This window comes from Notolabrus celidotus, chromosome 10, assembly GCF_009762535.1.
Source record: "Notolabrus celidotus isolate fNotCel1 chromosome 10, fNotCel1.pri, whole genome shotgun sequence".
NCBI lineage: Eukaryota > Metazoa > Chordata > Actinopteri > Labriformes > Labridae > Notolabrus > Notolabrus celidotus.
Window position 1 is genome coordinate 25,854,150 of NC_048281.1, and position 25,516 is coordinate 25,879,665.

The window sequence follows — 25,516 nt, forward strand, 5'->3', positions numbered from 1 at the left end:
TTCCCTTGACCTTCCTCTCTGACCACATCAAAGCATAAACTAACAAAGAATACCTCTGCTTCTAAGACAGGATCATGGATGGGCCATGACTTTATTTTCTCCTTATCTATCAGCATTAAAGAAGTTTAACCCACCCTTCACTACACACACTCTAAAACGCACTTTTTTCAAATGTCACAACAAGAATTGACATTATTACTTGTCCTGAAATGATCTCCTTACACTTTATCCCCTCCCACTTGTTCTTTTTTTTTCTCTTCATGCCTTCATCCCTCTTCCTTATAAGCCCAGGGGTAATGCCTCTGTCAGGTTTGCTCATCTGTGACTCTCACACTGCAACTGCTGGGACCCTGAATCTATCTCACACAACCTACAAGCACATATAGCAGCTATGGATATCTGCAAGTCACAGTCATTGCATCCAACCACATCAAACCAAAAGTAGCATAACATGATTGGTAAAGGGCAATGGTTGGCTTTGAGGCTTTACATAACAGGAGAGTTCAGAGGTAGGCCTATAACAGGAGAAGCTTATTCAACACCAAACCTTGCATAACTGATGGTTCTTTTCACAATGCTGACGAGCGTTGATCACAATGAAATGATGAGCAATTCAACTCAAAGTAAGTGATGAGAGGTGGGAAGGATAAAACCAAAGACTAGGAAATAACTCTCATAACATGGCCATGAACAAGTCTTTTGAAAGGTTGTTATAACATAGATCTTAATAGGTCAAGACTGCCTCCATATAACTTATTTAAAGGCTTTTATGCAAGAACATCACTGCTGATGTCTGGAATGGTTGTTTGAGGTAACATAGATAGATACCTTAGTTTTAGAGAAATCTAGTAGTTTTAGAAACACTAGTGACACCATCATCTTATCTCTTTTCCCAGCAGGGATTTTACTATGTTACTAATTTACAAGCCATTTAAACTGAATACTGAATTTTGAGTAGTTTAAAGGCAAGAACAATTTAGAAAACAAATCTAAATTGTCAGGTTACTATGTGCACAAAGGGACAACCTCCGGTCTTAAAAGTATGAAGCCCATGCGGAAGTGATATAAACTGCACAATGTCAAGTGCCACTTGAGGCTGGCTGCAGAAACAATGGAAACAACATACACACCCATTCAAAAAAAGACAGTCTTTGCAGCAATAATAAACCTGTTTACAGCCTGCTTCAAAAAACATTTTAGGTCTAAATAGCTAATTTCTCTTGTTATCTTGCCCAAAATGTCTTGTTATTACTGGTATTTTGGTATTCTCATTATTTGTGCTTTTTTTTTTGTATTGTCTGATACAGTATATATCTTCTCTGTTTGTTGTTTTGTCTATTTGTCTGTTTTTTATTATTTTCATGTTGGTCAAACTCGCATATTTTAAATTCGCTTATTTAAATTTTAAACTTAAGTCAGAAATAGCTAATTTCTCTATCCGCACACACTGTACGGCAGGTGATTATTATTATTTTTTTTATTAACTGACGCTGAGCGCCACCATGCCGACATCCGCCTTAAAGCTCGCCCATGCAGCTGCCGCCACCGCCAACTGTCAGAAGCCTAAGGTCACTACGGCCGCAGCCTCGCCGCTGGACATAGTGCCCAGGGAGAATCACGCACAAGACAAGCCAGCACTGAACAGTCTATCAGAGAACACAATGGCCATGGAGGTTACGTAGCTTCCTGCTCGCTGCAGCAGCACGGAGGAACAACAACTCCTTTGTGGTTCAGCGTTTTTTTTATATATTAAACTTAAGAGTTTTGCCCAAATAAGGGCATGGCTGACTTGTTTGACAGGCGGGCACCCTGTAGCTGGCTTCAAAACAACACTTCAGGAATAGATTGATGACGTCACGGATAATACGTCCATTTATTATACAGGCTATGGTCTGCATAGAGCTTGAGACACAGCTGCAGTGTTCCCTTCCAATCGGGTCTCAGGTATTTGGGGAGCTGTGTCTGCGATTTCCACCAAAAACTTCGGCACCAAGACGTCTCCCTGGTAGCATGACTCGTTCACCGCCTGCAGGATTTCTGGCACGAGGTCGGCAAAGTTAAATTCAGCAGGGCTGGGTTGCTTCCATTGGACAAGAAAAAGGATGCTGCAGCCGAGGTATGAATCTGTAGGTTTGCCTGGTCCTTTCCTCGGCTAGTATCGGTATCGGCAGATACCAAAGCCCAGGTATCAACATCGGTAGCGGCACCTTAAAAGTGGAATCGTGCATCCCTATCAAGGACCTTCATGAAATGCTGCTGTGGATCCCTTTAAAACCAGCAAGATCTGGGAATCTCTTATGCTGCTTGCCCCTCTTAACCAACATATCTCTAACATGAAATGAAACTGATAAGAATAAGGGATGAGATTGAAAACTAAAAAAGCTCTTAAGTCTTTCTCAAAGGAAGCCAGCACCAGGTTCATCCGCAGACCAGAGAAAATGTTCACCTCCTGAAGCCTCTGCAGCTCTTATCACCACAGTCTGTTTTCTAATTGAAGGATCAATCAAGGCATGGCTTGATAGCTTAAGAGTACAGCTCGCAGCCATTTGCAGGAAAATACAGCACCGTTGGCCCCGAATTCAGACACATGATAGTAAGTAAGAGTGCTGAGAGGAAGACAGAAATGGCAGAAATATGGTTCGATATGTCATTACCGGAGGAGTTCAGTGGCTCTTGGGTAAACTGAGAGTCTGACTGAATTTCAGAACTAAATCAGAGAGAGACAGCTAGCAAGTTTAACGCAGTCAAGGGATGTTTTGTGATTACCGCAGATGAAAATGTGTCCTGACATAAAATATGTGAAGCCTAGAAAACTGCTATCTTCCCATTCATCTTCGCTTCAGTATTTACCTCAGTCTTTTTCTCTCTCTATTCAATCAGAGCACTACCTCTCTATCACTTTATCTATTCTAATGTTAGATTCCTGCCCTCTTTTTGTCTTTCACTCTCACTTCCTTCACATTCATATGCTAATGTTCTTACTCTAATTCCTTTTTTTCACTCCCTTTTACTTTCAATGTTCACTTTCTCATCCATCTCATTTTATCAGCATTCCTCTCATTCCCCTCCCCCCTTCCTCTTCCTCTCGTCTTCCCATCCTCTTTTGATCTTTGTGCTGAATTATTCCATCTTACCCAGGCTTTTAATTCTCTTGATTGAGCCAATTACCTTCTGGCTGGATCAATGTGGGAAAGGTAATGATTTAAATGGCTGCTGCATAAAGCCACATACCCACTTCAACTGGTGCAAAAAGGAAAAGGGAGGGCGAGGGGCGAAGAAAAGAAGGAGGAGGAGTAGGAAAGAGTAAAGGAAGGTGGTTTAGCAGAGGGAGGGGAATGAATATCCCCTCTTTAACACAACCGTGCATGATTCAGCATGTACGTCTAAGTGCTTCATTTTGTGTCCCTACCTCTACCTGCTGTATGCTAAAATGTAAAACCAAGCAGGGGAGGCAGACTGAGCGAGCCTTGTTTCCTCAGGGATTATCTAAAATGTATGGGCTCAGTGGAAACTGGGTCAGTCTGATCCTAAATGGTGCCATCGTAGCAGAAACCCACTAAGTCAATATCCATCAGAATCCCACAGCCGCTCTCCGGTTTGTCATCCCACCTCTCACGTGCGCTTCCAGGTCATGTAACATGCACGACCCTGCGTATAACACACTTGCATACTGTACATGAGCACACACAAACATACTCACACACACACACCCATCATTGCGGCTCGTCTTCCCCTGTTGAGTGAGCTGTCCCATCCTATTTGGCCTTCCTCCTTCATCCCCCTATCTATTATTGATGTAATGGAGCATTGTATCTAAATGCAGCTCTGCCTGTGACAAGCACTTCAGCCTGAAGGGAACCAGGGAAGCAAGCCAACGGCTGCAAGCGCCTACTAGGTTCGCTCGGGGGCCAAGTCAGCGAGGAGATGGATGAATGATTGGGCAGGTGGTTATCTTGGGCTTTGGCTTGGCCTGACACAGATATCTGTGGCACAGGACTTTCTTTCTCATCCCAATCATCTGAAGCTGTCTTCAGACATGGAGTGTGCAACACTGCTGGCACCTCTACACTATAATGACAATTTATTACTTCACATAGGTGTGCATTATGTAAATGCTCCATATGGCTGAAATGGAGAATAAAAAGGAAACCAACAAAGAGAGAAGCAGAGTGATTGCTGGAAACAGAAGTGTGGTGAAAGTTATTACTGCAAGAAAGAGGAGTGATCTCAAGACTCCCAAAGGCTTCAGCATTGATGAATTTTAAAACACTTTCACAGTTGGAGCTTAATTGATGGCAACTGTGAGCATGAAGGACACTCAACCTATTGCTTTTGGAAATCTCATCATTTTTTCACCAATTTTTCATGTTTCTGGTAATTATGCTTCTTAGTTTAGATTAGAGCAATAAAAAGAGAAACCTACAACAACTACAGTAGGGCTGTAAGGTCAAATGATACCTTCTTTAATCCTGAATATCACATAATTGTAATCGTTAATCCTGATTAATTGCATCTTTGATTGAAAGGTAATAACATTGCAGTTTTAAAATACCTTTTATGTTTAAATTAACAACATATATTACCAGTGTCTTTATCAGGGTTTCAAATGAACACAATTACTTACTTTTTGATCATGACTTTTAAATTTAATATTCATAATGCTTCACTGATACACCAATGCAGTCTGAAACCATGTCATGAGAGGAAGGAGCCAGCTTTATATAACTTATTCTGTGAAATACAGTGTTATTTATAATGTATTATAATAATGTTATTATAATTATAACTGTTATTTTAACATTTTTAAGTTGTGTTTTTGGGCAATTTTGCCTTTACTGGATAGGAAAGCTGGAGAGAGATAGGAAATGTGGGGAGTAGAGAGTGGGAAAGACATGCAGCAAGCGGTAGAGGTTAGGAGTCAAACCTGTGACCACTGCGACAAGGACTATTGCCTCTGGGGCGAGTGCTAAGACTGCAAGGCCAACGCTATCCCTTTTATCTTTTTACAGGGTAACACACACATTATGTAATCTGCAGGGGGGCATGCACAAGATTTCCATTTTGATTGCTTAACATGTAGGCGGTGCACAAACTCAAATACTTTGAAGATGTTTAAAGTCCATTTGACATAAAGTTCATAATACTTTTGATTTGTCACCTGATCTTGTCCACTGAGTTATTTAAAGTTAAATGTCTCATTCAAAAGCACTGTGTAGTTTTTTGTCCATCACAGCAGAAGCAAGGGCAGCAAATTAACTATTGTGTGCAAAAAGGGACAAAAAAGGCACAGAATAAAAAAAAAAAAAGATGAATAAATTGAGACCTTAATCGCATCACATTTAACATGTTATGCTGATAGCTCTGAAATACAGTGTTTATCATACGATGATGCCACTACCCTGGCAGCAAATTCAAAGAACTCAGGAGGTACTTGGGTTTTATTATCTTGGAAATCAAAAAACACATCAGACTCACACAATTTTATAAAAAGTGAATCTGCAAAACTCCCGCCAGGAACTTCTGTTTGAGTCAATTTCGGGGCCCCCTATGGACACAAACGCATTTCCTTTTTTCTCTCCTTGTTGTGTCCAGTACTTGTGTAAATCATGTTTTCACACAAAAAATCCAAATTTCTTCTTACAGTCAAATATGTCACACATTGAGAATCTCTACCATTGAAAATACAACAAAAGGCTGTTTTTACAAGTGTCTTTTCTTAAAGTTATGTAGAGGAAGAAGTAACAAAAATGCTGAAACCAGAGTCTTCAAACCAACAACCTCAAGAAGAACACTTTCTAATGTTATTTTTAAACCCTCCACAGGGCTTGGTTTTCTGTTTGTGTAGAGAACCAACACTTGCATTAAGCCAGCACAGAATGTATAGAAGAGTGATGCTAAATCTGTGGATTATTCTCTTAGTCTAATGGCATTCAATTCAGACTTATTGAGAGTGTTGCTGAAATGTAACTAGGTAAGATGCTGTTGTCGCCATGACCAGGATGCTCATTCAGACATGAGATGGAGATATTAAATTGCCATCTGATTTACGTGTCTGAAAGGAGCTTAGGGTACAAAAAGAGGTTTTACGTCACTTTGGCTGAACATCAATCGGCACAGTGATTTCAAATATTATAATTTCAATATAGACTGAGGTTTGCAGGTCATTGTTCTATCTGATCAAGTGCAGGGGGAGAGTTTGGAATATTTGAGGATTAGCAGTGAGGGACAAAGGACCAATGTCTGCCTGAAGATACGCTGAGGCTAGAACAAACAATGGGCTGCCAATGGCTGGTAAACAGCATTATTTGTTATCACTTAAAGTGACTGACGGCAGTTTTCTTTCTCATGTCTTTCTTACATCTTACATTGTCTTGATGTTTGTTTTCTTGCTAAAAAACAGAGTAAATTAATTCTCCAAAACATCCACTGAGGAAAATGAAGAGGTGACAGCAGGCACAGATAAAGACAATCTTTAGAAGATTTTAATGTGCTTGGTTACAGATATGTTCAATTAAAATAATTGTTTCATTCTTTTTGTATCATCCTAAAAACACAAGTTTAGGAAGCACAACTGATTCCCCGGACTGAAAGATCTGTGTAAAGTTGCGTTCCTGTTTCCCTCCTCTTGTCATTCCTCTTGTGTTTTTAGAAATCCTGAGCGGAATTCTATTCTCGTTTCCTGATCACACACCAGCCAAAGTGCAGCACCTTTGTGGGCCATTTCAAGTCCAAGGTCCATCTGAACCACTTAACCGAGGACAAGGAGGCCAACAGCACATTCGGTTACCACGGCAACTAGAGGCCAGTTCTGCCTGGGAGGTCAGTGGTGATCGGTTCCCTTCAGAGGAGATGATGTTGAAGAGGCAGAGGAAGCGTAAGATCAGTGGAGGCAGAGTATAACTGCCTCTCCAAATCCTTCATTCCTTATATCTATCAAGTACGTCTTTTCCTGAAGGAAATAGACTACTTCAACATAATATTACCATTATCCCTTAATTTTCTCTCCCATATTTCAAATTACTCTTGTTTTTCTCTCATATAGACCCTATAAAACATCTATGTTTCCAATATGATATCACTCATTTTTTGGAAGCTCTGAACCATTGGTTTCTGAAGGGATGTGTAGAGGCCTCATTAGACATGGTGACTCAATATAGCTTTTGAAGAACCAAGAAATAGACAAAGAGGTGGGGTTGTACTGTTCCTTTAGCCTCCTGGCAAACCGCTTTATCACCTGTCAATCAACTCAGCCATGCCCCTTATCATGTTAATGAATGCACAACTCTCAGTCTTGATAGCTTCAAAACAGATGAGTTATAGAATGATTGAAGCCCCCTATAGTGTGTGCAAATAGAAATGAGCTATTCAGACAAAGGCTGTTTTTTACCAGGTTGGAAATATGTTAAATTTTGCTTTAAAAAGGACCTTTTAACATTGGTGTTAACCATAGACTGTATAAAATATGGACGTCACCCATCTGTTTCTGAACGCTGTTTTGAAGCCAATCGGCAGCGGCAGCCATATTGCTTCTGTCGAGCCAGTGTGACGTAAAGAGGCGGGCTTTGAGCCTCCTAGTCAACAGCTGCAGTGTTCCCAGGTAGCTGTGCCTCTCATTGGAAGACTAGTAATCTCAATATCTTTGAAATTGCCGTGTCAGAAAAAAATTCACCCCCTCACAGTGAGAGGACATCGAGAAATGAGCTATCCAGACTACACTCGTCTTTTGTACCAGGCTGTAAACATGTTTATTTCTGCTGTAAAGATCGTCTTTTTCCCATTCATGTGTATGTGACTTCCGGTACATCCGGAGCCAGCCTCAAGTGGATCCTCGAAGAACTGCAGCTTTTAACACTTCCGCATTGACTCATATTTTTAGACCGGAGGTTGCCGCTTGGTGTTAACAGGTATTCCTGGGATTTTGGAGTCAGCCTCAAGTGGACACTCAAGGAACTGCAGTTTTTTGGTCTCCTGCACTGGCTTCACTTTTCAACACCAGAGGTTGCCGATTACTTCTATTATTGGTTGACTGCTTACAGCTTGCATGACTTCAAGCCACAAAATAAACAGGTAAGATTTGTTCTAAATTACCCCCCGTATAGACATAAATAAATTTGTTTTTGTTGCTGTTTTGCAAAAGAGAGAAAACCATTTACTTATGATGCAGAGTTGAATTTTAAAATAATTTAAGTGAGCCTCCAATGGACATTGAAGGACTGTAAAACTTTTTCGTTGTGTCAAAATATAAAATATAAAGATTAAAGCTCCTCTGTTGAGTTTTTCACTGCTTATGAAACAGACTGAAATCAAAACTGACTGACTTTTTATGAATTGCAACAGCAAATGAGACTATCAGGGACAAGACTGATTATTCTTCATAACTATTATTAATGCTGAAAGAACCACTATTGGGGGTAGATGTCAGATGAGGTGAGTTTTTTCCCACATTCGCACAGCAAGGATTTAAAGTGAGTTTTTTTGTTTTGTTTAGTTATGATTGGAAATATTCATTCTGTCTACATGGAGCATCAAAATTGGCAAAAAACACAAAGTCCCTCGGTGGATCTTTAAAGCTACACAAAGCTTAAGACATTTAATCAGAACAGTGCTTCAAAGTAAGCACAACAAATTGCTTTAATGTAGTTGAAATTTGCCCTACACTGCTTTATATGTACTACACTGCATTTTTGCCTCCCGTTTCTTTTCTGCTATGATTTGTAATACCTCTGACTCTCACCCTGTGCATACTTAATATCTGTGTAGCTCCCTTCCAGCACACCTTCAGCACATGTCTAATATGCACTAATAACTTGACCTTAAAGTCACCCCAGGACCAAAACTAAAAAGTGTAGCAGAGCAGCTTTTGATATCTTAGCTGCCTGTATTAAACGGCCAACCTGAAACTTGTTTAAGATTAGCGTTTGCATAACCATTTCCTTGGAAAGAAAATTGCTTCACTGAATCATAAATAGATCCCTTGGTGCTCTTCTACCTCACTGGGTTATTTGGTGATTAAGAACATTTTGACTCATTTATAAGTTTGTTTCTTTTAAACATCCCTTTGATATACAACTTTGATTGTGATTTTATATGTGTCCCAATTTATTTATGTGTTTTACATAATTGTACACGTTAAAGCCATTTTTTATGAAGTGATCTTTGTTTCTGTTTTGTGTCTCCATCTGCGCTAACTTTCATTTGTTTTCTGATAAAGACACTTAGGCTGCATATCTTGTATGACATGCTTGAGGGAGAGAGGGGTCTCCCTTTTACAAACCAACTCTCCAAGACAAAGAATTAAATGTCCTCTTCTAGGAATCATACTCAGGCACATTACATCTTACAACAGGGTTGCCAGTTTGGATTTCTTCTAATATCCATATCCTTCAGATCTCATTAACACCATGAAAGCTCTCTGTTTCCAACTGTCTTTAAAAGCAGCATGGAACAGTTACAACAGGGAGAGCAGCAGAAGGCCACTGTGGGTAAGTAAAGGTCAAAAATGAATTGTTCGCCATTTCTTTAACCATATTCCACTTTGTAAATCTGTTGTGGGTGAAGGAAACGCAGCTGAACCTTGAACACTGCAATTACACAATCAAACTTTGCAGTATTTCCTAAACCATTTCAGCCCACGCTTCTTGGTTCCTCCCAAAACAACTCCAAGGACAGATGTGATGAAAGTTGTGAGTACATCTTTTTATTTGTCCAAAAAACTGTTTCTTAGACTCACAAAGAGAGTTCCCCAGTTATGTTCCTTGAAAATATTTCGTTTAACAGCAAATTAAGCATAAATCCAGATTTTTTGGAAAATGTTAAAAAAGTGCTGTTTTTTTCAACATTAAAAATAACTAGTCATTGGAAATAGTCAATCTTGACCCTAATGGTGTCCTTTGCTTTTATTATTAAGAGGCATCAGTATTTATTTTAGTCTGTTTTTATAACCAAAAAAGTAAAATTCACAGCAGCTTCAAATCGAGAAACCTTGTATCTCAATACCTCATTATGTATTTATTTTTTGAAAATTTGTGTTTTGTCACCCCAAGTGCTTATCAGTGGACAACTGACAACATTTCAGCAAATGAAAAACACAAAATAAAAAACCTTGTGATGGAATTCCATTCAGTGTTCTGTTATTTAAAAAAACAGGGGTGTTTTTTTTTTTTTGCATTTCCTGTAGTTTTGGAAATTTGAGGTTTCAGTCTCACAGCAGTAACATGTAAAAAAACAAAAAATAATAATAATATAAGGAAGTGAATTCTATGGAAGTTGACAAAACACTGCTAAATGCTAATACTTCTTTGGTCCAAGCTTCTAAAATAGAAGCTGTTTAATGTTCCATATAAACATAATAACAAAGAGAACATCTATAGAGGGCTGTTGTTTGTACAAAAGTTTATACAGTGAATTAAACGCAACTGACATATTTCCTGTTTTATTAAGTTTTACTAACCAAAAGATTAATTGATAATATATTTTTTTAAATGAATTTGATTATTTGTCACTATGCTACTGTTATTTAATGATTCCCATTGTGGGGGTAGGGACCCCTTGAGGGGTTGTGAGACACTAATGGGCAGTTGTAAGCTGTGTTAAGTGTTTTTTAAAAGTATATAGTATATATAATAATCTAAAACAGCATATTTTACATTACATATTGTTATTGTAAAAATATAGACAAAAGTAGTAAATACATTTGAAACAAAAAGGTTTCCTTAGTTTTTTATTTTGCTTTGTTGCCAGATGGCTCCTGAATTCAATGTTAGGGTTGAGGTTAGTTCACAATGAATTAACATAAGTACCAGTAGCAGTAGGTTTTGTACTGTATAATAATACTGTTTGTATTATTGCACTCTTTTTAGTATATTCTCAGTAATCAAATATAATTTATCCTAATATTGAGATATCAGCTTGACCAGTGACTGCATGGTTAAAGTCCTCTCTGTTTTTTATGCCTGTCTTTGCAGAAATATAAAGGATGGATCTTTTGCCAAGCAGGTATTCAAAATGCAAATCTGCAGAAGCTTGTGAGTACATTACCCAACAATACCCTTTCTTCTTACATGTTCACAAATTCAATTGTTTTCTTCCATTAATTCAGGATTCTCCTCCGTTATGCATAATCCTGTCTCCCACCCAATCTCTCATTTTTCTGCATACTCTGCAAATTTAGGCTGTTCACTCTTTTAGCACCCCTTTTCTCTACTCAGCATCCCATAATCCCACAGTACACATACCATCCCACCTGACTGTCTTGCTTCCCAGTTTTACATATTACCGCATTCCCCAGCTTGCCCCTTTCTCCCTATAGGCTCCTACCACTCACCCTCAGATGGCATAATCCCTGTCATATTGTCACATTACTGGAGTTCAGATGCTAATGGCTGCACCGCTAATCCAGCTGCCGGCAAGCCTGGACTGGTGCCCATACCCGCTCTGCCCGGCTCTGTAACAGCTGCGCCTTTGCTCAGTCATGCCAGTGATTCACCGGGGATCCCAGATACTGAGCAGGCATGCTGGTAGTAGGAGGACTGGAAGCTACAGTGGACATTACAGGGAGGGCAAAAAGGCGTTGAGATGTGGTCACACCAGCTAGTTGTTTCATTGTAGTTTTTTAAGTTTGGTGATTTATAATCTCTGCTGACAGAATCTGCATACAAATGAAAAACCTGTGGGAGTGGACTTTGGTATTGGAATAAATGTTCTGATTTTGGCTTGTAGAAAGAACCACAATCCTGTCAGCATTGGCTCTGTGAAGGAAAACTGTCAGTGTGGGGAGCATAAGAGGCGTATGCAATCCTGGAACCCATCAGCAATCATCTAACTACAATGGAGCTATTATTACTTTCTATGAACAGATCCCTGGATGCAAGTGCAGCTAAGAATCTGCTCTAAGATGACCCTCAACTTTCACTCCAACTCTAACTTCAACTGTAAACAAAGTGGAATTGTCAGATTATGGCTAAAAGGTGTCAAATTTGGCAACCCTAATGTAGTTACATACAATAGTTACATATATTGGTTAAAAACGTTGGATACATACATTAGTTACAAACATTAATTACATACTTTGGTTGTGTAAGTTAGTTACTGATGCTAGTAACATCAGTTAGTTATTGGTTACATGTATTCATTTCGTTCGGCAGTTACTTGTGCTACTTATGTTAGTTACCTACATTAGTTACAGATGTTTGATACAAATGTTGGTTACGTACGTTAGTTACATACATTAGTTACATACATTATTTGCGTACATTAGTTACGTACATTATTTACAAACATTAGCTATGTACGTTAGTTGCATACATTACTTACATACATTAGTTACGTACATTAGTTACATACATTAGTTATGTACGTTAGTTGCATACATTAGTTACATACATTAGTTACGTACATTAGTTACGTACATTAGTTATGTACGTTAGTTGCATACATTAGTTACGCACATTAGTTATGTACGTTAGTTGCATACATTAGTTACGCACATTAGTTATGTACGTTAGTTGCATACATTAGTTATGTACATTAGTTACATACATTAGTTACGTACATTAGTTACGTACATTAGTTACGTACATTAGTTATGTACGTTAGTTGCATACATTACTTACATACATTACTTACATACATTAGTTACGTACATTAGTTATGTACGTTAGTTACACACATTAGTTACGTACGCTATTTACATACATTAGTTATGTACGTTATTTACATACATTAGTTATGTACGTTATTTACATACATTATTTATGTATGTTATTTACATACATTATTTATGTACGTTATTTACGTACATTAGTTACGTACGCTATTTACATACATTAGTTATGTACGTTATTTACATACATTAGGTATGTATGTTATTTACATAAATTATTTATGTACGTTATTTACATACATTAGTTATGTACGTTATTTACGTACATTAGTTATGTACGTTATTTACATACATTAGTTACGTACGTTAGTTACACACATTAGTTACGCACATTAGTTATGTACGTTAGTTACACACATTAGTTATGTTCATTAGTTACATACATTAGTTACGTACATTAGTTACATTAATTAGTTACGTACATTTGATGTGTACATTAGTTACGTACATTATTTACTTGCATTAGTTATGTATGTTAGTTATGTAAATCAGTTAAATATGTATGTTATGAATGTAAGTTACATATTATCGTGACACATGTTAGTTACATACTTTAATTATGTAGGTTTGTTACATACAGTAGTTACATATGTTGGTTATGCATGTTAGTTACATACATTGATTACATACTTTAGTTATGTGTGTTAGTTACGTCGGTTAGTTATTGGTTAAAAAAGTTAGTTATATGTATTTTTTTTATTTTTGTACGCCCGTTACTTGTGTTTCTTATTTATGTTAGTTACCTACGTCAGTTATGTACACTATTTTCATACATTAGTCATGTACATTAGTTATGTACGTTAGTTACTAGTTTTAGTTAAGTATTTAAGACATGTAAGTTAGTTACACATGTAGATTTTATACGTAAGTTATGTATGACAGTTGCATACGATAGCTACATACAGAGAGCAGAATCTGTGCTAATAGGCTACACACTTCCAAATGGATTACGAATAGTGGTTAAAAGGCATACATTCTTTAAAGAAAATCCTACTGATTATTTCTTTCATTGTGTGGTATGCTGATTCATATTCACTGACTTTATCCATACCAGCACTACATTTAAAATCAGAAGCAAAGAAATGACTTAGTGTTGGGGGCCCAGGAGTTCTCTTTTCGTTGCCCATTTAATACCATTTAATTTTGACTAATATAGTATTAATGTTTTAAAATTCTGGTATCATGATAACCCTTTAATTTGGAATTTGAACCAATTTTTCTTATTAATTTAATCTTCACCTCATTATTCTGAAAGTCTGCCAGGACATCAAGTATGTATTGTTACTAACTTGACCGCACAGACCTAAACAGGAGAACCCTGTACATGCGCTGCACTGAAAGAGCAGAAGACACAATGTGACATGATGGGGGAACATACTGTAGGGTGACTGTGTATCATCATAGGATACAGTTAGAAGTTATAACTGTACCCTTAGGTGACTGTTAGCACAAGCAGCTTGCACAAGAGACAGACAAAGCCAAGCAAGGCCAGGATTCACAAGAGGGAAGCGTATACAATGAGAAGCATATTGAGCTGTGTATGTGAATGAACCTCGGCAGGCAATTATGGTCATTACTGTCTCTTACAATCTTTCTGAAATGGAAATGTCCCGTTCTATTGGAAGCAGGGAACACACTTAAGCTCCAGAGCATTTGGTGTTTGTTATAAAGTTGTTCCAACAGCTCTCCCAACCATTAGAGGAGTACAATAATCTAAGTAAAACACCACTTATCAAAAATTTAAAGTGAATTAAAACCTACTCCTTTTCAATAAAACATCTGCCTGTAAGTGCTGTCCCATTAGCAAAAAAGCAGGCATTCAGCTACTTCAAAATAATTAAGCTAATTTGGCTGAAACCTGTGGGTTCAATTATTGATGAATGGAACGTATGAGAGGGGATGGAGAGGGACAGAGAAGTGGACTGAATGCATGATCAGAGACAGGAGGGTGCTTTTGGGAGAGGGATGTTCACCCTGTTGAGAGGGAGTGCCCTTCACCAGCTCACCTACAACATTACACTCCACTTTCCCACGCACTCTGTCTTTCTCCTACACGACAATGGTGAGGTTGAGATATGGTTGATAAAAGCGTCTCCTGTGACACTAACAAATCTTTGTGTGCGCTGGTGTGTGTGTGTGTGTGTGTGTGTGTGTGTGTGTATACTGGGTTGTGAGTGCCTCAGCTATATGATGGATGGCAACATCAGGCAAATGTCCTGTTAATAGATGAGTGTAGTACATCAAGATCAGAATCAAAGTGAGCTACGATTGAGGCTAAATTGCTTTGCTAATTTGATTGGTGTGTTTTGGGGCAAAATCAAACCTAAAACAGGGATGAGCAAAATCAAATTGAAACTGGATTATCAGCCATCAGAAGTTACACAAATAGGAAACAGAGGAGCTGGCGTTCTCTGGTTCTGAAAAAAGGAAAGTATAAAAAAAAAAAGGGGCCCGGGAGAAGAGATACAGACGGCAGCAGTCGCACAAACACACAAAAAAAACTCTCATCTCAATCTTGCCATGTGTAAAGAGGGTGACCTTTGACCCCCATTGTCAAACAGAGCAGAGTTTGGAGAGTGGATGCGCCGCCTGTGTACTCAGCTCTTGTGCACACAATGGGTTGCCTCCTGTCTGTGTGTTCATGCTGTTTATCTTCCATTAGACTAGCTGATGTGTCTATTACAGTGAAAGCCCTTGAGTTACAGTAGTTTTTCATTATAATATACTCCCATAGCAGGGTGGAATTACAAAATCTCACGTCAGAATCCAAAAAGAAACAATGTCACTCCTGATTTAGATAAGCGGATGGCTTATTTGCAGAAATCGTAAACATTGCTGTCACATTTTATTTATTCCTGGCACAACATTTGGTAATTTGTCACTCAAAGGCTTCTGCAAGACTCTATAAAATGTCTGTATTTTCAAAGGACTGAATGGGAATCTCACTGAGTGCGTAATATGCTCCTCTACATTCACCATTACAATAACAGCTCTTCATTACACCACTATAGCATATGTTACAAGGAGACAGTGTTATGTAGCAGCTGGCTTTAACGAACATTCTTTGAGGAAATGAGCTGTTTCTGATGCGCTCACTGAGCCTCCCTGTCTTTTTCTTTTGAACAATTTCCTCCCACTGCAGCTCCGAACACTCTGGACTGCTGAGACGGCCATGAGCTCACAGGTGACGAGTTCACCCAACACACAACACCAAAAACGGTGAGAGAGAGAGAGGGACCAAAAAAAGGTTTTTAAATTGAAAACTCCTTAGAAAATTTTAATGAAAAGAAACTGAAGGAGGAAGAAAGGAACTGAAGTCCTTTCCTGTTATTGTTAGGGCTTTATTCCCGGTTTGAAGAGAGGGTCTGGAGGTCAGAGTCGTTGAGATGTGTGCAAAGGGGGGGTTGAAAGGAAGAAATGCCATCCGTGATTGGCTGAGATTCCCAGAGGAAAATCAGTGAGGCTTGAGGAAGCCTCTGAGGCTAATCTATCATTAGCATGCTAAAGGAACAACTGAGACTTAAACTGAAAGCCACACACACACATATACACACACGCTAACATAAATCTGATTGCTCTTTTTATGAATATTTTAAACCCAAACAGATTGTGGTTCTCACAAAAACAGACATTTGAATTAATAAGTCTACATGCAACCCTAGCTGAACCCACAGAGGCTCTAAACATCAAGAGATACACAACTGAACCAGTTTAGGGCTGCAATGATTAGTTTAGAGAATTAACAAATTAAAAGCAACTACTATTCTATTACAGATAAATAAGATTTAACAACTAAGTATGATAGAAGGTATGATGAAGTGCAGGAAACCTCTGAGTCTGAAATGTGTCGCCAGCGCAAAAGTACCTCAAATCTGCATTCTGTCAATAGCTAGCAGAGGAAGACAACACTGGTTGCAAAAAGAGGTCCCATTCTATGTATACAGTTGAAACCAGAAGTTTACATACACTGTATAAAAAGACGCAATCTTTTCTCCCTGTCTGACATTAGATTAAACTAAACTTTTCTTGTTTCAGGTCAGTTAGGATTACCAAAATTATTGCTATTTGCTAAATGTCAGAATAATGAGAGAGATAATTTATTAAATATTTGAATATTACTTTCTTCAAAGTCAATAGTTTACATATGTTTCCCTAGTATTTGGTTGCATTGCCTTTATAAACTGTATGACTTTGGTCAAACGTGCTGGGTAAACTTCCACAAGCCTCTCACAATAGTTTGCTGGAATTTTGTCCCATTCCTCCTGACAGAACTGGTGTAACTGAATCAGGGTTGTAGGCCGTCTTGCTCGCACACGTCTTTTCAGATCTGCCCACAAATTTTCTATGAGATTGAGATCAGGGCTTTGTGATGGCCACCCCACAACATTGACTTTGTTGTCTGTAAGCCACTTTGTTACTAATTTGGCAGTATGCTTAAGGTCATTGTCCATTTGGAAGACCCATTTGCACCCAAGTTTTAACTTCCTGGCTGATGTCTTGAGATGTTGCTTCAATATCTCCACATAATGTTCTTTCTTCATGATGCCATCTATTTTGTGAAGTGCACCAGTCCCCCCTGCAGCAAAACACCCCCACAACATGATGCTGCCACCCCAATACTTCCCAATTGGGATGGTGTTCTCAGGCTTGCAAGCTTCCCCCTTTTTCCTACAAATGTAAAAATGGTCATTATGGCCAAACAGTTCAATTTTCGTTTCATCAGACCAAAGGACATGTCTCCAAAAATGAAGGTCTTTGTCCCTGTGTGCATTTGCAAACTGTAATCCAGCCTTTTTATGTTGCTTTTTGAATAATGGCTTCTTCCTTGCTGAGTGGCCTTTCAGCCACTGGAAATTGTACCCAAGGAGGAACCAGAGTTGGGGAGGTCGACAATTCTCTTCCTGATATCTTGGCAGATTTCTTTTGATTTTCCCATGATGTCTCACAAGGAAGCAGTGTGTTTGAGTCGTGCCTTTAAAATACATCCACCCTCAATTAACTCAATTGTTGTCAATACACCTATCAAAAGCTTCCAAAGTCATGACATCATCTTTGTTTAAAGGCATTGCAATCTTAGTGAATGTAAACTTTTGACTTTGAAGAAAGTAATACTAAAATCTTTAATAAATTATCTCTGTCATTGTTCTGACATTTAGCAAATACAAATAATTTTGGTAATCCTAACTGATCTAAAACAAGAAAAGTTGTATGAGGTCATTATACTCTCCATCTTGTTTTATTAACAATTTTATCATCTATAATTTGAGGTTTCAGGTTTTCTTAACTTTGTGAGTACTGGCTCCATGCTTCAAGTTGGATCTGCGCTGTAGTTAACAAGAGGCTAACCAGAAAATAAAAGACTAAAAAGTTAGCTGTTTCTTTTTTCAGTAATTACATTTGTTTATATATGTCTCTAACTATCTAAACTTTCCATTCAACTTAATTTGCTTAATCAGCTTGCCAACCAAGCTACCATTAGAATTTTAGCTAAGTGTTTGCTAATGCTCTGTTCCTTTCTAGCTTTAAGACTTGGCTACTTTGTAATGGACAAGTTACAACTGTGGCAACCTGTCGATTAAGATAGATTCACTTGTGTGTCCAAATTAAGTGCTTAAAATAACAGTGTGTTAGACTTGATGCTACACTCAAACACATGGCTACAAACAGTTGTAACCAGATGTCGGTTAATGTCTCTGGTGAATATATGTCAAATTTAAATACATACTTTTGGCTCTTCAACTTTTGGAACACAATAACATATCTTAAGACAAAATCTTAGTAGACATTTTCAAACCATACAAAAAAAGTGAAATAAATAAATCACAAAGACAGCAGATAGAATAGTATAAATAACATGCAATATATATTGGTCTGATAAATTATAAGCCAATAAAGGGAATATTTTATTATCAATTATTATGCAGATGATACTTTTTTTTCTAAAAAAAGTTACTTTCATTTACTCATAAAAAAGTGTTCACATTGTGACCATAGACTGTATAGAATGGACAACATGACTGAATTTCTGCCCATTATAAACAGTGGTTTCACTGTTTCAGAAGAGAATAACATGATTGCAAAAGTCCTCAAGTTTCAACACACCAAACATTTTAGGTCACCTTTAAAGTCACATCAACAAAGTTAAGCATGTTGTTATCAGACATTGTGCACACTTTGTGCATCCCAATAATATAGTCCTCAGTTGTATTCCTCATTCAGGTAATATTAAATAATATTCTGTTTGATTTGAAGGGACTATTTTTTGGCAAAACGTCTGTAACACAGTGAATACAGAAATTATTAACAAAGGATGTGAGAAAGACATAATTATCCAGGGGCTAAAAAGACACCTTATTATGTACAAACACACACAGGCTGACAAATATACATGAACAGAATCTGATCCCACAAGTCCATTGTATGGTAAACACAATGAGGTCTGTCCCAGTAATGAGGAAACCCAGAGCTGTATTGATCACATGCAGTGGATCAGAGGACCTCTGTCAGTCCCTCAGAGCCCACTTTATACAGCCCGAGAACCAAACACAATCCCCTCTCATTTACCACTTTACATCTCACTCTCTCTCCTTCCCTCTGTCTCTCGACCCTCCTGCCTCTGCATAGAAACTTGTCCTCTTGATCCATTTCCCCCCTCACACTTTCTTCCCCTCTCTCATCTTTTGTTGCCGCATCTCTTTTTGCTATTCTCTTTCCCTTCCATGTATCAACCTCCTTATTTATGTAAATCCATTTGCTGTGAGAATGAAGCTTGTCTAATGTCCTGAACACTGCTGGATTTCATGCCATTTCTTCCCGGTAACAGTAGAATAATGAAAATGTAATAGCATTAAGCTGGGTAGCTTAAGACAACCTCTTAATGAAGGCAGAGAGAGAGAGAAAGAGCAGAGGCATTTTTAGCTTCAAAAGCATCACGGGCTACAACATCACATACAGCATGCGTATGGGAACCAGCTAGCAAACGGACACTGTAGAAAATCCAAGATGTGTGGTGAGAGCAGCCTTCAAATACAGCTTTTCAAGTGACACCTCAAGTGGTATGCTCCAAACATCCTTCATGTGTTGTTCTCACTTGCGTTTCTTCTGGCTTTTCCTACAGTCGCCTGTCAATCTAGAAGAAACAACCCCTGCTGTAACCTAAGGAGATTTTTTTCTGGCTTTTGTTTTGCCTCTCTCTGAAGTGGCTAGGATAAATCTAATATTTTGTTAGCACTGATGATATCATATTCCCTCTGCCTCGCTGCTTTCGACACATCCACTCATCCAGGAGAGCAGAGCGAGGAGGCGGTTATGTAAGAGGGGATCCAGGAGGGCTTCCCTTGAGCTTTTTTTTAAAGGGAAAGTGAAAAGAAAGAGCAAAAGGTGACCTCTCATATGCTGCTGATGAAAAGATTGAGTCGGGGAGAGGAAGAGGGGGGAGGGGGGGACAGGATGAACTAGAATGATTAGCCATTTCAAACAGGGATTAAATGAGAAAGAGAGAGAGAGAGAGAGAGAGAGAGAGAGAGAGAGAGAGAGAGAGAGAGAGAGAGAGAGAGAGAGAGAAAGCGAGAGAGTGTTTATAGTTTTAGGCTAATTCTTAGCTCTCGTCTTAGTCAGACCTTTACAGAAACAATCTGATTAGGTATGTATACGTACAATATATATCCACCATGATATAAAACCTAGTGCTGTGAAACCACTGAAATATGTACAGCCTTTATGGTTAATTCATCAAAATAAATCCCATACCACACACTTGTCAGAAGCAATGTGATGCCTTTCACTCAAATGTATAACCCTGTTTCTAGTTGATTCTTTCTTACACATCTCTTTTAACTGTACTTTTGTTGTTTTGTTGACCTTAGTGAAATGTTAATTCACGAACTATTTCAATCTGATCTTTTCCAGTGCGTTGAGCAAAATACCAAATAAACCCAAGGTTTTCCCTGGTGACAGAACATCATGTCTTATACCTTAACATAACCTGTATGTAACGCCAGGCCATAATAAGGCCAGGCCAGGCATCGGAACTCATCACAACGCATCGCAATACATCACATCGTAACACAACGCAATGCGTCGCAATGCTATGCTACAAAAAGTAACGTAACGTAACGTAAAGTTACGAAACACAAACAAACAAAACGAACAAAACAAAACGAACAAAACGAAACGTAACCTAACAAAGAGGAAAAGGTAACGTAACTAAACATGAATGTAACAATGTCATGTAAGCTGAAGTGTAAGCAGTGTAACGCAACAGAACATAATGTCTTGAAACCAAGCGACCTCCGGTCTCAAACTATGAAGCCCATGTGGAAGTGTTATTAACTGCAATTCATCGAGAATCCGCTTGAGGCTGACTGCAGAAACACCGTAAACCACATACACACCAATTCAAAAAAGACGATCTTTACAGCATTAATAAACATGTTTACAGCCGGGTTCAAAAAACAGCTTGGCTCTTCGTAGCTAATTTCATCGGCACACACTGTACGGGGGGTGAATTTTTTTCTAACACGACGGTTTAGAAGATATTAAGATTACGAGTTTTTGCCCAAATAAGGACATGACTGACTTGACTCCCGGACGGGAACACATAGCCTATAGCTAGGAGGCTCAAACTCCGCCTCTTTACGTCACACTCTGCCTGGTTGAGTTCTGCATTTCCAATATGGCTGCCACCGTCGATTGGCTTTAAAACAGCGTTCAGGAACAGATTGGGGACGTCAAGGAACTACGCCCATATTTTATACAGTCTATGATCGTAACACAACGCTACATAAAGTAACGTAACATATCGGAAAGTTACGAAACGCAACTTAACAAAACGAAACGTAACCTAACGAAACGAAAAGGTAACATAACAAAATATGAACGTAACGAAACAGAGCAGCAGTGTAACGCAACACAACATAATGTCTTGAAACATACCGTATACATAAGTAAAGCAGCATAAAATATCATGATGTACTTATCATGCCTCAGAGTTATGTATTTTGTGTGCAAAGCAACAAAATGCAAAGCAATGCAATGCAACACACAGCATGTGTTGCAATGTAGCACACCATAATGTAACACAACGCAACATAATGTAGGATTGCCTCCTCAGGCTACAACCTACGTCATTCCTAAATGTGTCTGAGGGATGCCCAGCAGAAACCACGATCCTGCAGGCTAATCTAGTTCCATTTAGGTCCACGAAGCAGGGGCACCAACTGACCAACTTTCAGCCTTTTCCTTACCTGACATCCGGAGAGCTCAGTCTGCTTTGACAATTTTTTTTTAGGTATTTGTGAAGACATTAAGTAAGTATTTGACTTCTAGTACACAGTTGTGTATTCATTCATGATTTATAAAGTGTTCATTTCCTTACAGAATTTTAATATGATTGACAAATTAGATTTTTAGCCATGGCCATTTCAAATCAGCTTTAAAGTTCATAAATGCAAAACGCTCTCAAATGTTGGAGGCTGCATCATTTAGTATGTGGCAGTGATACCACCTGATGGGTTTTTGGCCATTATTTTCAGGTTTTCAGTTATGTAATGATGAGAAAGGCAAACAATAGCAGCAGTGAAGATATTGACATGCAAGATGAGTGAAAGTGAAAGAGCGGCTTTGCTTATTTTTTCCAGAGTTTATTTTCCACAAAAGTAAGCGTTTGTTGTCACCTTGTGCTTTATTGTAGAACATGGATCTACATGGACCACAAAACAGCATGCGTGTCCTTCCTGTACAGCTCAACCTTGGGATAACTCTGCATTAGCACACAAGGCTGTTAAGTCAATCCCAGAGCTACTCAGCCAAACAGACCAACGGCCTGACCTTTGATTGTAAAAGAAAAAAAAAAAAAAGCCGGCCAGGCTGGCGAGTTAATCCTGGAGCCAGGTGGGCCAATCAAGTTGTCAGGCTGGGCTTGCTGTCAATAACACATTTAGGTCGAACACAAAGGCATGAAGAACACCTGATCCTCTTAACACATACCTTCACTGCATTATCATCCAACAGGCAAGCAAGTGTGCATCTATACGTACGTGCAAAAGAAGTTAAAGCACAAAAAAAAAAGTACAGAAATCGATAAAGGATCAGGGAGTTTGCTGGATAACTTGTTAAAGCTGCCTTTTTTTATTGATCGCCATCCGAGCTCAGGCACTTGACAATGTGAATCACTGGGAAAGGTTATTGTGCAGTCACCAGAACCACCCACATCTGCAGTGGCACAGAAAAATGAACTCCGTGCAGAACAAGTAGACAGAGAAAGTGGAAGAAATGGCGCCGGTGAAGGACGGAGGGAGGGAGGTGCTGTGGCAACAAGAGGAGCGGAAAAAAATGCAAGAAAAGATCGGATGGAATAAAGAGTGATGGAGAGAGACGGTGAAACAGAAAGAGAGAGAGAGAGATGGAGGCAGACAGCACTATTTACGGTAGATTAGTTGTTATGGTGATAAGCAGAAGGGATGAAGTTGTCAGGGTGATGGGGCTGCGCTCGGCTACTAATGATATGTAAAAATAACTGTGCTTAGATTTTGTCCTACCTTTGCAGGGGGAAAAAAAACCTCTGCTTACACACTGACACACAAACATGCTCAGATGAACACACACGCAGACAAAGCAGTCTGTTGAAGCAGGCTCCTCTCATTAGCATTTGAAGACGTACTCAGATTCCTCCCCCACATTCTCAGCGTGGAGCTCACTTTTTGTAAGTTTTTGCTTAATGAGGGATGGTCGATAGATACACACAAACACTGCAGCAGGAGGATGCGCATGTGAGTGTGCACTCGTATGTGTAGCACTCGTAGTTGTGTGCATCTGAAGGTCTAACAAGCTCAGCTCAGTGCATATCACTTTGACAGGAGGAGGTGGCAGGGGACTGTGGGTGATTGTAGTTTAAATGGCCTGAAGGGGTTTCTAGAATGCTGGTCTTTGTAGTTTTGCTGCCTGCGGGGAAACCTTTGGGTTCTCTCGAGACATCTGATGTAATCAGTATCAAAGAGCAATCAAACACAACTCCATATGCCAAGTGCAACAAATAATATCTCTCTGGCATGTCATTAAAGTGACATGGTTTAAACTTTTGTCCTTAATTTATTCAAATACTTACAATTTATGCTAAATTTGACTTTTTTATGTTTGAAGGGAAATGTTATACTTTTGTCTGTGCTACATTTTTAAAGCTCCTCACAGGAGCTTTTTTTCAAGATATGAAACAGACCAAAATTTAAATGACAGCCTCTATTTGACCTACAGAAGCACACAAGACCACCAGAAGAAAGGCAGATTATTTCTATATAGCAATTTTATTTTACATCCCTGTCACCCCTGCTGCAGGGTAGGTGTCAGGAAAGGAGATCAAGCAGCCGAAACAGCCTTTCGTCAATTGTCTACATCAAAGACATCAGAGACAGTCTGAGTTTCATAGGAGAAACTTGAAATAAAAAAAGGAAGAGATTTTTTTTTTGTGTGAAAGTACTTCTTACACATGTACAGAACAAGAGCAGCAGAGAGGAAAAGTGTCCTGCTTTGTCCACAGGGGGCAAATGGACACAACTGAAAAGTCCCTCACAGAAGCTTTAAAGTAGACTGTCCTTCTACATAACAGCCCTACAAGGGAGTTCTGCCATCATTGTGCCTTTGTACTTACACATTGCATCCTTGAACGGCATAATATCAATGTCCAAGTTTGAGCTTACACCGCATGACAGGATGCAAGGAACGGCTTGTTAACATACAGCAGGAGCGCCACATACACAAACACTTGGCCTTGCCACCGCCGACGCTTCTCATCGCCACTCTCTTCCCCTCTCTTCCCGCCTCTGTTACTACCTTTGAGGGAGGATCAGAGGCGGAACAACATTGCCCCACCATTACACCTCCATGAATTACATATTGCAGGTGAGGCGCTACAGGGGTGTAAATATCCCACAGTATGTAAGCGCCTGTAGCTATCGTGTATGTATCGAGGATGTGCACATTTAGTCGACTTAACTCTTTAATGTCGTCACCCTCTTGTGGTGATAGTTAGCACTAGTTGGTTCGACAAATTATTAACATGTTTCTGTGTATTCATCAATGTAGACATTAAATGCCAATCAAATGTTTTGTCTAAGCTGTAACGCTGCCACCCACCACTGGCTGGTGTCATAGTCTGGTGATTGGCTATTGCAGAATGCTACAATGCTCTGCACACTCTCACACACATGCCATCGAGACAAATTTGGAGCTCAATGCGGGACTGTGGTGGCCTAGAGGATTCCCAGCCAATCAGGACAACAGAGGGTCGGGGAGTGGCTCTGATTGGTCCGTGATAACAGGAACGAGGGGAACAACTCAACTCAACTTTATTCATAAAGCACTTTAAAAACAACCACAGCCGAAACAGAGTGCTGTACATAAATAGACAAACAAGGAAGACATAAAACAATTAAAACACAGGATAATAAAACAATAAAAACAATAGAAACAATAAATAAAAACAAACCATAAAACACTAAAACAGGAGCAGAGTCTCATGCAGGGTTGAAAGCCAAGGAATAAAAATGGGTTTTTAGACAAGTTTTAAAAATGGACAGTGAGGAGGCTTGTCTAATGTGGAGGGGAAGCTCATTCCATAATTTAGGAGCAGCAACAGAAAAAGCTCTATCCCCTCTGAGCTTCTGTTTAATAACATTGCTTGATACAAAGGCATTGGAAAACACAGAGATTTTGCCATATTCTCAAATTACTTCACTTACAGATGAGTACTTATGGGTATTATGACCTTTTCTCCAAACCCGGCAGAAAAGAAAATACAGTTTTTTACACCATTCCTACCAACAGCAGCTTTAACTTCAGTATATCATCAGCAAACAATCG

The 25,516-nt window shown here is 39.0% G+C and overlaps 1 protein-coding gene and 1 long non-coding RNA gene across 3 annotated transcripts in view; one reads left to right on the plus strand and one right to left on the minus strand.

Annotated features, from left to right (window-relative positions):
• il1rapl1a (interleukin 1 receptor accessory protein-like 1a) overlaps positions 1 to 25,516 on the minus strand; it is a 479,938-nt gene that overhangs the window by 207,470 nt on the left and 246,952 nt on the right. The window lies entirely within an intron of this gene.
• Positions 9,385 to 11,797, plus strand: LOC117820106. The gene is made up of 4 exons (XR_004632691.1): positions 9,385 to 9,482; positions 9,629 to 9,683; positions 10,965 to 11,024; positions 11,309 to 11,797. It is a non-coding gene; the product is annotated as an uncharacterized LOC117820106 (long non-coding RNA).